This window comes from Danio rerio, chromosome 5 (assembly GCF_049306965.1).
Source record: "Danio rerio strain Tuebingen ecotype United States chromosome 5, GRCz12tu, whole genome shotgun sequence".
Taxonomy (NCBI): Eukaryota; Metazoa; Chordata; class Actinopteri; order Cypriniformes; family Danionidae; genus Danio; species Danio rerio.
This window is the reverse complement of record NC_133180.1, coordinates 6,690,597-6,701,866: the sequence shown is the minus strand read 5'-3', so window position 1 is coordinate 6,701,866 and position 11,270 is coordinate 6,690,597. Positions and strand designations below refer to the sequence as shown.

The window sequence follows — 11,270 nt, the reverse complement described above, 5'->3', positions numbered from 1 at the left end:
CTTATAAGTTTAAACAATTTGTCTAGTTTTAAGATCTGTAAGAGGACAAACTTAGACATGAAGAGAAACATTTTTTTTTATTGTGAACTGAACAAATGTCATCTCAATATACAGCTTATTTTAAAATGAAACAAATTATTGCAGTCAAACATTGTCTAAGATCATTTTTGTATCTAACCAATCTTTCCACAATATATATAATAATTATACATTTGTCAATGAAATAAATGAGTTGTATGCTAAATTGTACACCCGTCACACTCTAAAATTTTATATTAATTTGGTTAAGAGCTTATTAGAAAATAAATAAACTGAATTTGTATATTGAATAGAGCATGAACTTATACATTGTGAATACACTTTTAATGTGTGATGAAAACTTTTTAAATATTGTTTAAAAATGTGTGCGGTAATGGAAATAACAGTGGCGGATATGGCAACAGTTTTTTGTAAAAAAATGAAAAATAGCTTCACCGTTTAGCTTTGAATTGATACTAGCCTTTCATGTATACAAAACACTCTTATTTACCTTCATTGTGTTTGGTATTTAAAAACATCTCTGAAGGTACAACATGCTTGGAAATGAAATAGAATAAATGTATTTTCTTATCAAGCAATATTTACCTTGATTTTTCTTCATGTGTTGTTGATAAAAATTCAATTTCCCTCTATATTGAACATGTTCACTATTCATTTTCATAGAAACCACCTAAATAATCGTTCACACAAACTTTTTAAAGCGACATTACAGTGTTGTGGTGGAAATGACACTGATACTGTGCGACAGCTATATTTTGTATGAAACATAATATTGATAATAGTCTCACATTAATAACTATGAAATATTTAAATTATTTCACTTGTGCTTTTTAAAGATACATTAATACATACCAGATAAATCATCTTTTAAAATGTTATTTTCATTGTTGAACTTTAAAATAGGGTGTGCGACAAGCTGAAAACAGTGATTTTGACACCTAAAGGGAGGTTGAATAATATGAAAAATACATAACAGAAAGGTAGTGCATTTTTTTAAAGTAGGTTTTATTGTTAGTTTGAGAAAAAAATGAGGAATTTGAACAATATGATCAAAAGACATAACGAAGAGTTACCCTAATACAGTGGTTCTCAAACTGTGGTACGTGTACCACTAGTGGCATGCGAGCTTCCTTCTAGTGGTACATGGAGGAATCAAATATGTTATATGTACATGCTACATATATTTCAAAACTTATCAAAAATGATTTATATCTGAATATGACATAATATATTATACATAATATATAATATATATATATATATATATATATATATATATATATATATATATATATATATATATATATATATATATATATATATATATATATATTCATTATATGACATTTAGCCTATATTTCTGAGGTCCAGGCAACATTTCCAGGTGTTGATGAATTGGCTACCATATGCTAATACTTTACATTTAAGTACAGCACTTTTTTTTTTACCCTAAGCACATTTTAATTTAAATGTTGACGTTTTTAGTTTGTTTGTTTTGTTTACCATATAAGCATAGTGAAGTGTTAACGTTCAGACTATTTATGTTTAATGTGGCTGACTATAAAAAATATTCTTAATAATAGGAATAAATCTGCCACGTTTTTGAACTTTAAAGAGTTGTAGCTGCTTTACTGAGCTTACTACGCTACTGTATTTCAATACTGCTCATTATGGCGGTACTTGGAGAGGCAATTTTTTTCTGAGGTGGTACTTGATGAAAAAAGTTTGAGGATCCCTGCCCTAATATACAAATAGTATTATTTTTTTCCTCGTACGGAAGTCAATGGTTACAGGTTTTTAGCTTTCTTCGAAATATCTTCTTTTGTGTTCAACAACAAAAAAAAAAAGAAAGAAAAGAAAAAGAAACTTGTAAAGATTTGGAACCACTTTAGAGTAAACAGTGAGTAAATATTCATTTTTGGGTGAACTATCCCTTTAAAGTCTGTTTATCTGCTTTGATTTGTCAGATTTTGTACTTCATTGTGGTGATGTATGTCTCAGAGACAAGAAGACGGGTGGAGAAGGGGCTTTTTTGTTGATCCGTCTACCCTTTGAGCCATTACTTACTACCTGAAGTTCACAACAGGCAGTGATTGATACTCAGTGACAGCGGGAGACAGAGGACATTAAAGAAAAAGAGAAATAAAAAGAGGAATCGCAGGTGAGAAGCAGAAGCCAGATTACCGATTCATCATTTTTGGAGCAATGAGGGTCAAAACACCAGCTTTTATACTATGAAAACCTTTTGACGAATCAATTATTCCACACGCTTAACGCTTTTATGTAGACGATCTAACAACTATACACGCACGGCGATATTTACGGCTGAGATAATGGGGAGAGGGCGAATTTAAAGAGTGTCTCATTTCAGTTTCTGTGAATGCCTAATTTCAGAATCCATTAAAAAGCTCTATAAAATATTTTACTACACTGGAACGGTGTCGTGCGCTGTTTATTTGCCATCATCGTGGAGTATTTAATCACACACGGATGCCTTCATTAATATTTTGCAACAACATAATACACCAGGCTGACAGAATTTCCATCCAATGCCCATGTTACTAGTGGTGTAGGTAAAAACGAAGCTGGAAAATAATCCGGCAGATGCGTTCAGCAAATGATCACACAGATGCATTCAACAGATGCTTTCAGCAAAAATAATAATGCATCATCTTATGAATAATTGTAAGACAGTGTGTTTGTTTGTATACAGTACAAATCATATATAATTACAACATTCAATGCTCCCCCCCCCCCCCCCCCCCACACACAAGTACATTCTTCTAACTACTATTAATGCTCTGCATAATCTCTAAAGAGTGATGTATAATTTTAAAAGAAGTGCTGAATGTGAAATGTAGAGGAGCGCAGGAAAAAAGGCAGTACTATAAACTCTCTGGCCTTCTTCATGACATCAGTGGAGACTCGTTTCCTGCTGCATTTGTTTATTGTTGACAGACGCAGCAGTATTTTATCCTGGTCCACTTTTGTAGTGTTTTTATACATTTTTGTGAAGTTGAAGGCTTCATCTTTATCTGACAGTTTGTCTGCATGACACAGACTAACATTACTCGCACGATGACCACAATTAATGTTTGGATGTTTTCCCTCCCCTGAATGCCTTCCTCGTTTGGTATGTATACAGTACAAATCAGTAGAAAAATCAGTCCTGAGATTCCTGTCCAATCAAATCACACATAGAAGGTAAATCGCCTCATACTGAACTGCCTCAAGACTTGAGTGATATATAAATGCAGCAAACTGTTTGGAAGCTTTAAAAATGTACAAGAAGATGTCCTAAATCTTTACCACATTGACCAAGAGACTGTTTAGATCAGGGGTCACCAATCTCTGTCCTGGAGGGCCGGTGTCCCTGCAGGGTTTAGCTACAACTTGCCTTAACACACCTGCCTGGGTGTTTCAAGTATAGTAAGACTTTGATTGGCTTGTTCAGGTGTGTTTGATTAGGGTTGGAGCTAAAATCTGCAGGACACCGGACCTCCAGGAACAACATTGGTGATCCCTGGTTTAGATGCATGTCACTGATGAGAAGATGACAGATGTTTACTGTATGATGACCGAAATGGCCTTAAACACCAAGACATAACATGATGTCAGATTGAAGTTATACCCCAACGTCATGGGGACATTGCATTTTGCTTTGAAATGAAAACTGGGTTGCGTCAGAACCCAATGTCAGGCTGATATCAATGTGCAACATCCAACCTAAAAGCAACCAAAAATCAATGTCTAATGATGTTACAGCTTGACGTTGTCATGACGTTACCAATATGACGTCTATCAGACGGTGGATTTTGGTTGCCATACCTCACGAATAAATGTCAGTATTTGACGTCAATATGACGTTGGTTTAAAATGTTGGCCCAACGTTGGATTTTGGTCACTTTCCAACACAACTTAAAATCAACCAAATATCAATGTCATTATTGAACATCAAAATAACGTTGACCTTAGACTGGCCGGAACGTTGGTCAACTGACATCACAACCTAAATCTTGCCTAATATTACCGTCTTATGACTTTGTGTGCCTGCTGGACAATGACTAAATGCATTACAGAATGCTACTGTCATGATCACTAGCGATCAAACCACCAGAGGTCACTGGTAAACACTCATTCTCATAAAACTACAAATCTGCTTGTAAATGGACTACATATTCAGTCATGCTACACACACACCTGCTTCCTCATTTAGACTGATTACACTCTCACCACCTGAGGATTGTCAGACTGATTACACACACTATTTAAGCAGCACACACACTCATTCACATTGCTGAGTCTTGTTATCCGTAAAGCAGCACAACAACGCGTTTTCCTAGCCTTGTTTTCCTGTGTTTTGACCTTAGCCTTGTTTACCTTTTGCCTCTGTCTGCCGCCTGCCTTCTGACCTCTGTTACTTTGACTACGAGGCAAGCAATGGTCAACACAGGTGCAAACAGATATATGAAGACAGTCCAGAATCGTAGTCAAAGTAACAGGCAAGAGGTCAGAAGGCAGGCGGCTAGGAATGGCTGACGTGAAATTGACGTTCCGACACAGTGTCGAGATCCTGAAGTGCAAGTGTTTCAAAACACTGCACCGAAGCATGATTCGAAACACCCAGGTCATGTGACTATAGTGTTTCGAAACACCTGGTCAGGTGACTAAAGCGATTCAAAGCATTGATCATTTCAGAAGCGTTTCCAGACCTGGCGAATATGCATTTTACTGACATGGTCAAATTCAAGTTTCTGGCTGCGTCCGAAACCGCCTACAACTCAGTAGGTAGTGCATTTGAATTTAAACGTACTACTCGGCAGTTAGAAAAGTACGTTCTATACAGTATGAATGTGAAAAGTATGAATGGAATTCGGACGTACTACATCCGCCATTTTGTCATGATCACGTGACCTACCTGTGTCAGTTGCGTCGCTTTACTTCCATTCATGAATTCGCTCGTGGGGCATCATGGGATAGCGCAGCATGCATGGGATGCGCACTCCGGAATCTCGCCGGAAGTAGTAAGTCATCCGGGTACTTCTCGCATACTGATTTTCGAATTCTATGAATTCGGACATACTACTCAGCTTGCATACTGATTTTGGCGTACTATATAGTATGGAAGTATGCGGTTTCGGACACAGCCTCTCTCTCGTATGGCCTAGTGGACCTGTGTAAGCATGTTGATATGTTTCATTTTAATATTGGGTTCGAATCCCGATTAGAAAAAATACTCCAAGATCATGATTTTATATATTTTAATCATGTTTCTGTTTTATGGTGTAGTCTAGATAGGATACAGCTGCAGATACGCCATCAATTTAGCATAATTTTTGTAACACTGTAAAACAATAATTATTATTTTTACAGTACTGTGATGGGTTTAGGTTTTGGATAGACGTTAATAAAATACAATGGGAAATTTAATCAATAATATGAATAATTATTGTTAACTTCTGGCCACAACTGTGTCTGATCTAGCAACAACCATGTTTTATGGTTAACCATGACCAAAACAATACAAATTTATTTACAAAGTGTTTATTCGGATGTCAGAGCAATGTTGAAAAAAACGATACAAGAACAAAGCATTACCAACTGATATTAAAGCGTTCCAAAATAATTGTAACAGCCTGGATTTAAACCCACTATCCCCACATGGTGGTCACAAACTCTAACCGCTTGACTAATTTACTTGCAGGTTCAAGGCTACAAAGTGGAGTTTCATACCTCAATTTGCTCAACTGTTCTGTGCTGAAGCTGTTTCAGTGCAATACAAATGAAATGACCACTAGGTGTCACCGTAGAGTGGGATTTCGAAACGTTTCGAAGCTTCGACACGTTTGCTTCGACTGTTTCAGTGTTTCACGAAGCCTCGCTTTGCCCACCACTACAGGCGCCCACACGGAGACAAAAGGTAAACAAGGCTAAGGTAGGGATGGCTGACGTGAAACTGACGTTTCGACACAGTGTCGAGATCCCGAAGCGCAAGTGTTTCGAAACACTGCACCGAAGCATGATCCGAAACACCCAGGTCACGTGACTAAAGTGTTTCGAAACACTTGGTCACGTGACTAAAGCGATTCAAAGCATCGATCATTTCAGAGGCGTTTCAAGACCCGGAGAATCAGCATTTGACTGGCATGATCTATAATATGTCTCTGTCTTGTATGGCCTAGTGGACTGTGCGTGTGCACTATGGTACTGTATTTCAAATTTATTTTGGGTTCGAATCTCAACTAGTACAAATGCTCCAAAATCATGATTTTATGTATTTTAATCATGTTACTTTTTTATGGTGTAGCCTAGATAGGATACAGCTGCGGATACACCATCAATTTATCATCATTTTTGTAACACTGTAAAACAATAATTCATATTTTTACAATACTGTGATGGGTTTTGGTTTTGGATAGACGTTAATAAAATACAATGGGAAATGTAATCAATAATATGAATACTTATTGTTAACTTCTGGCCACAACCGTATCTGATCTAGCAACAACCCTGTTTTATGAACAAAACAATACAAATTTATTTACAAGGTGTTTATTCGTATGTCAGAGTAACCCTGAAACAAAACGATACAAGAACAAAGCATTACCAACTGGTATTAAAGCATTTCAACACAATTGTGTCAGTCTGGATTCGACCCCATTATTCTCGCATGGTAGTCACAAACTCTAACCGCTCGACTAAACCATTCGATGATTCAACTCTACAAAGTGAGGTTTGATACCTCAATTTGCTCAACTGTTCTTTGCTGAAGCTGTTTCAGTGAAATACAAATAAAATGACCACTAGGTGTCACCGTAGAGTGGTGCTTCGAAACGTTTCGAAGCTTTGACACATTTGCTTCGATAGTTTCAGTGTTTCACGAAGCCTCGCTTTGTCCACCACTAGGCTAAGGTCAAAACACAGGAAAACAAGACTAGGAAAACGCGTTGTAGTGCTACTTTACAGATAACAAGACTCGGCAATGTGAATGAGTGTGTGTGTGTGTGCTGCTTAAATAGTGTGTGTAATCAGTCTGACAATCCTCAGGTGGTGAGAGTGTAATCAGTCTAAATGAGGAAGCAGGTGTGTGTGTGTAGAATGACTGAATATGTAGTTTATTAACAAGCAGATTTGTAGTTCTATGAGAGTGAGTGTTTACCAGCGACCTCTGGTGGTTTGATCGCTAGTGATCACGACAGCTACACACATCCACAAATTAAAAGTAAACACAGCAGCTTTTAGCAACGTAACACTCACTACTCTTGAATACCTTTGAAAGCTCTACTTTTTACTCATACTTTAAGTAATATTAGCAACAAACACTTTAACTCTACTTGCACTACATTTTGTAGACAAGTAATGGCACCTTTACTTAAGTGTGATTTTTTTTTAGTACTCGTTCCACCACTGCAAACACTTATAATCACCAGCGATCTTCAACTACAAAACTACAATTTTGCCACTGAACTGAACTACAACTCCCAGAAGTCATTGCTCCAATCACTCCTGGCTCAGCTGACAGTAATCAGGACACTGACCCACACAAACACAGCTGAAGTTCAACATTGTGGGTGTCAAGCTTACATACAGCATCTTTAATTTTAAACACACTTGTTATGAAATGACACACTAAAGTTGGCACTTTTGAAACGTTTCTCTGGTTTGAAGATGTTAAGCTTGTGCTTGAGGAAGCAGCTCTTGTGTTTGTATGCTGGAAGACAGACGAGAGCGCAGCCAACTTCACTCATCCGCTCCAGCTACATTCAGTTCAATACGAGCCCGAGGCTCACCAAGACACTTCCAGTGAACTCTACATGCTGGTGAGATCCGCCGGGAGAAGCTTCTGTCACATGTCAAGGTAAAACATCTCACAGAATTTTTAGGCTTTTCTATAACAATTTTTTATTATGTTTTTTGTTATGTTCTTTTAAATTCGCTATTGTGTTTTAACCTGTTTGGTCAATGATTGTTTTAGTATTGTTTAATTTGTCTTAGTAGGGCTGTTGATGCTTATTGTAAGGCGACCTTGGGTGTCTTGAAAGGTGCCATTTACAATAAAATGAATTATTAGATTTCCTCTTATATGGCTGTATATCTCTTGACACAAATACACACAGTACTGGACGTTTCACCCTTACTGTTCCTGTTATCTGAAGACACTAATATCTATAACAGATCTTAATGAGTGTGATGATAACTAGATCCTTCAGTGCACCTTTACTAATGTGTCAAAATTTTAAAAAGTCAAAAGTATTGACTCCTTAGCAGGGCCGGAGTGGGACTCCTTTTCAGTCTTGGAGTTTCAAGCCTTAGACTGGCCCACTTCAGTTCACGGCTCACTATATTAAAATATCATTTCCAATTTAGTATTTTACATTGAAGGTTATAATAAAGGTAAATTTGGTTTTATATCTGCACATTCGTCCATTTAAAAGTCTCTCTATTGTTTACCATGTTACTTTGAATATTCGATCGGAATTAGCATGCAAGTATGACTTGAAAACAACATTAACACTGTTTATTTGACTGTGAACAGGGCTGGCTCGTGGCATAAGCAGTGTAGGCAAATGCTAAGGGCACTGTACATCCAGGGGGGCGCCAGAAATGAGCGCGGTTATGTTGGTTTTGTTTTCGATATTCCTGACACATTCAGTGATAGACAGCAATAATTTAAAAACATCTAACCCTAAAAAGATCTAAAGCGTGTTTCCTACAAAAAACACAAAGCTGGTTATGTTTTACAGCTGTCTTTTTCTTTTTTTCGCTCGGCATTACGAGCTCTGCTCCGTTTGAGCCCTCACAATCTGCGTTTAGCCAGGAGAGCTAGCACAGAGCGGAGCTTTCAAAAAGGGGATCGTCAGAAAAGTGCTTATTTTTCTTCGTTTTCTTATTTTTTATTTGTTTTTTTGCTCCGTCCTGCATGTTTATTTTAAACACATCTAATTTTCTCTGAAATGAGCACAGCTACTAAAGTAGTTGAATGCTTTATTATAGATCTGTGCATTCTTACATTAACACCTCTGTTATCAAACAAAACACAATGAGAGATTTATTTGCTGCTCTTCATCAAATAACTATAGTAACTTTAATCAATATGCAAATACAATTAAAAGTGAAATAGATTTTATAGCTTTATTTAATTTCTGTATAGGCCATTTATTTTAATAGGCCAAACCTTTTATTTTATTGTCAGTATTTCTATTGTTTGCTATGTATTCTATCATTTGAAGCTAGTTGTTGTCCCATATTTTTTACATCCCAGCGCTGACAGATTGCTAATCAATAAATCTAGTTAGCTAAATAGCTAACTAGATAGCTAAATAGTGCTATCTGTTAGTTTTAACGTCAGCTAATGTTATGGAAGGGCATGGATGTTATGGGAAATAGTAATAGTAATGTAACTACCCCATCATTCCTTCCTCAAGCAAATGTGTAAATATTAGATCTATTCAGCGATAACGTTAACATTGCATTGGCATATTTATCTGACGTTTTCCCAGCTTGTAGTAGTCGATCAAAAAGCTATTTAGTTTCTTATGACTGTACACTAGCAGTGGAATTTCTTGCGATGTGACGGGGCGCCACCTGAAGTCTTGCCTGGGGTGCCAAACTGGTTAGGGCCAGGCCTGAATGTGAACAATGTTGTACTTTGATAGTCATTGGCTGCTAATATGATTTGGCTATTTAGAGTTAGTAAATAGTACTTTTTGAAATTATATTAAGGGGAAAGTCTGAATGTGTGAATATAAAACCAACTTTACCTCTATGTGAAGGTTTATTTAAACAGTAACACACTGTAATGTTTAAAACTATTAGAATCTATTTAAGTTAATGCTCATAAATATCCAAACCTTGAAATGAAAAAATATATAAGTGAAGTTTCATAAACTAATTTCGAGAGGAGCACGTGATATGATTGTGCACCGCTGGCCACTCATCCGTAATCAGTAATAATCCAATCAGAATGATCCTAGCTTAGTATAAATGGATCACTTTCTCCTCATTGCACTATCTTCATTTTGGAAGAATCCCCCCTTCCACCCCATCTCCTCCTTTTTCTCCCCTTCTAAAGGGGGAGCAATCGAGACCTACCTGATCTCGGTTCTCCTGATATGCTTCTAGACCGGGCGGGAGCCCTGGGCTCAAATATCTCCGAGCTCAGGGTTCTCTCCCGGGACAGCATGCCAAACCTGCTATAAGTGCCAAGCATATCTAAGTGGGAACTCTTGAAATACAAATATGAGTAAGCTACATGTATAAAATAAAGATTAAAATTAAATGTATAATTTTTTTTTATTGACACTATCATGTCTTTTTCAAGGAAACAGCTGCTTTATAACTCATAAAGTCGGTTTTATAATGTTGAGTCCTTCCCTAACCTCAGAGCAGACTTGCGCACATACTCTGGGGAAGGAGCTGTTCCTCAGTCTCCTGGTTTTTCTCCGGGTGCCTTACACTCAGCAACAGAGCAGCTTCCATACCAGACTGTGAAGCAGTTGGTCAGGATGCTTTCTATAGTGCAGCTGTAGAAGTTCACCTATACGGCTGATGAAAGCTGGTTCATCTTAAGTTGCCTTAAGTAAAATAGGCACTGGTGAGCCTTCTTGACCAGGCTGGAGGTGTTAGTGGTCCAGGAAATGTCAGATTCAATTCAGAGCTAAAAAAAATAAAAACTAATATAAATAAATTCTAATAAATAATTAAATTCTTTTCAGAAGCACTAGAAAAGGCTTACATGTGTGGTGTGTGTGGTTGCACTAGATCAGGCATGTCCAAACTCGGTCATATTTGGATAATGTTCTCTTTACATCCATCTGAAAAATAATATAGATATTTATAAGTGAGTATGATTTTTTTTGTCTGTACAGAGATTTTTTTTCTTAAATTGTTTTTTTTTTTTAAACAACAGCGAATATACAATTTAAACAAGACATCCAAATAATACAAACGCAAATAACATAAAATGAACTAAAAATAATTACATATTCAAAATAAATGAAAACACGACTTTAGAAAGTTTAGAAACTTTTACAATGACAATATAACCAAGGAATTAACCTACAAAACTGACAGCAAGTTTACTATTCAATTAACTCAACTCTTTTGCACCTCTATCTGTATCTGGACATTTTTTATTTATTGATTAATGTATTTATTTATTTTTTGCTATTAATATACTGGAGGGAGTCTATATACAGTTGAAGTTAGAATAATTAGCCCCCCTGAATTAT

The 11,270-nt window shown here is 36.6% G+C and overlaps 1 protein-coding gene across 1 annotated transcript in view; it reads left to right on the top strand.

Moving 5' to 3' along the window:
• Nucleotides 1–7,562: 7,562 nt before the first annotated feature.
• Nucleotides 7,563–11,270, top strand: part of tnca (tenascin Ca) — a 327,362-nt gene continuing 323,654 nt past the window's right edge. Inside the window, exon 1 of the mRNA XM_073951876.1 lies at nucleotides 7,563–7,897. The gene's annotated coding sequence lies outside the window, so the exon portion shown is untranslated. The remainder of the gene's footprint in view (nucleotides 7,898–11,270) is intronic.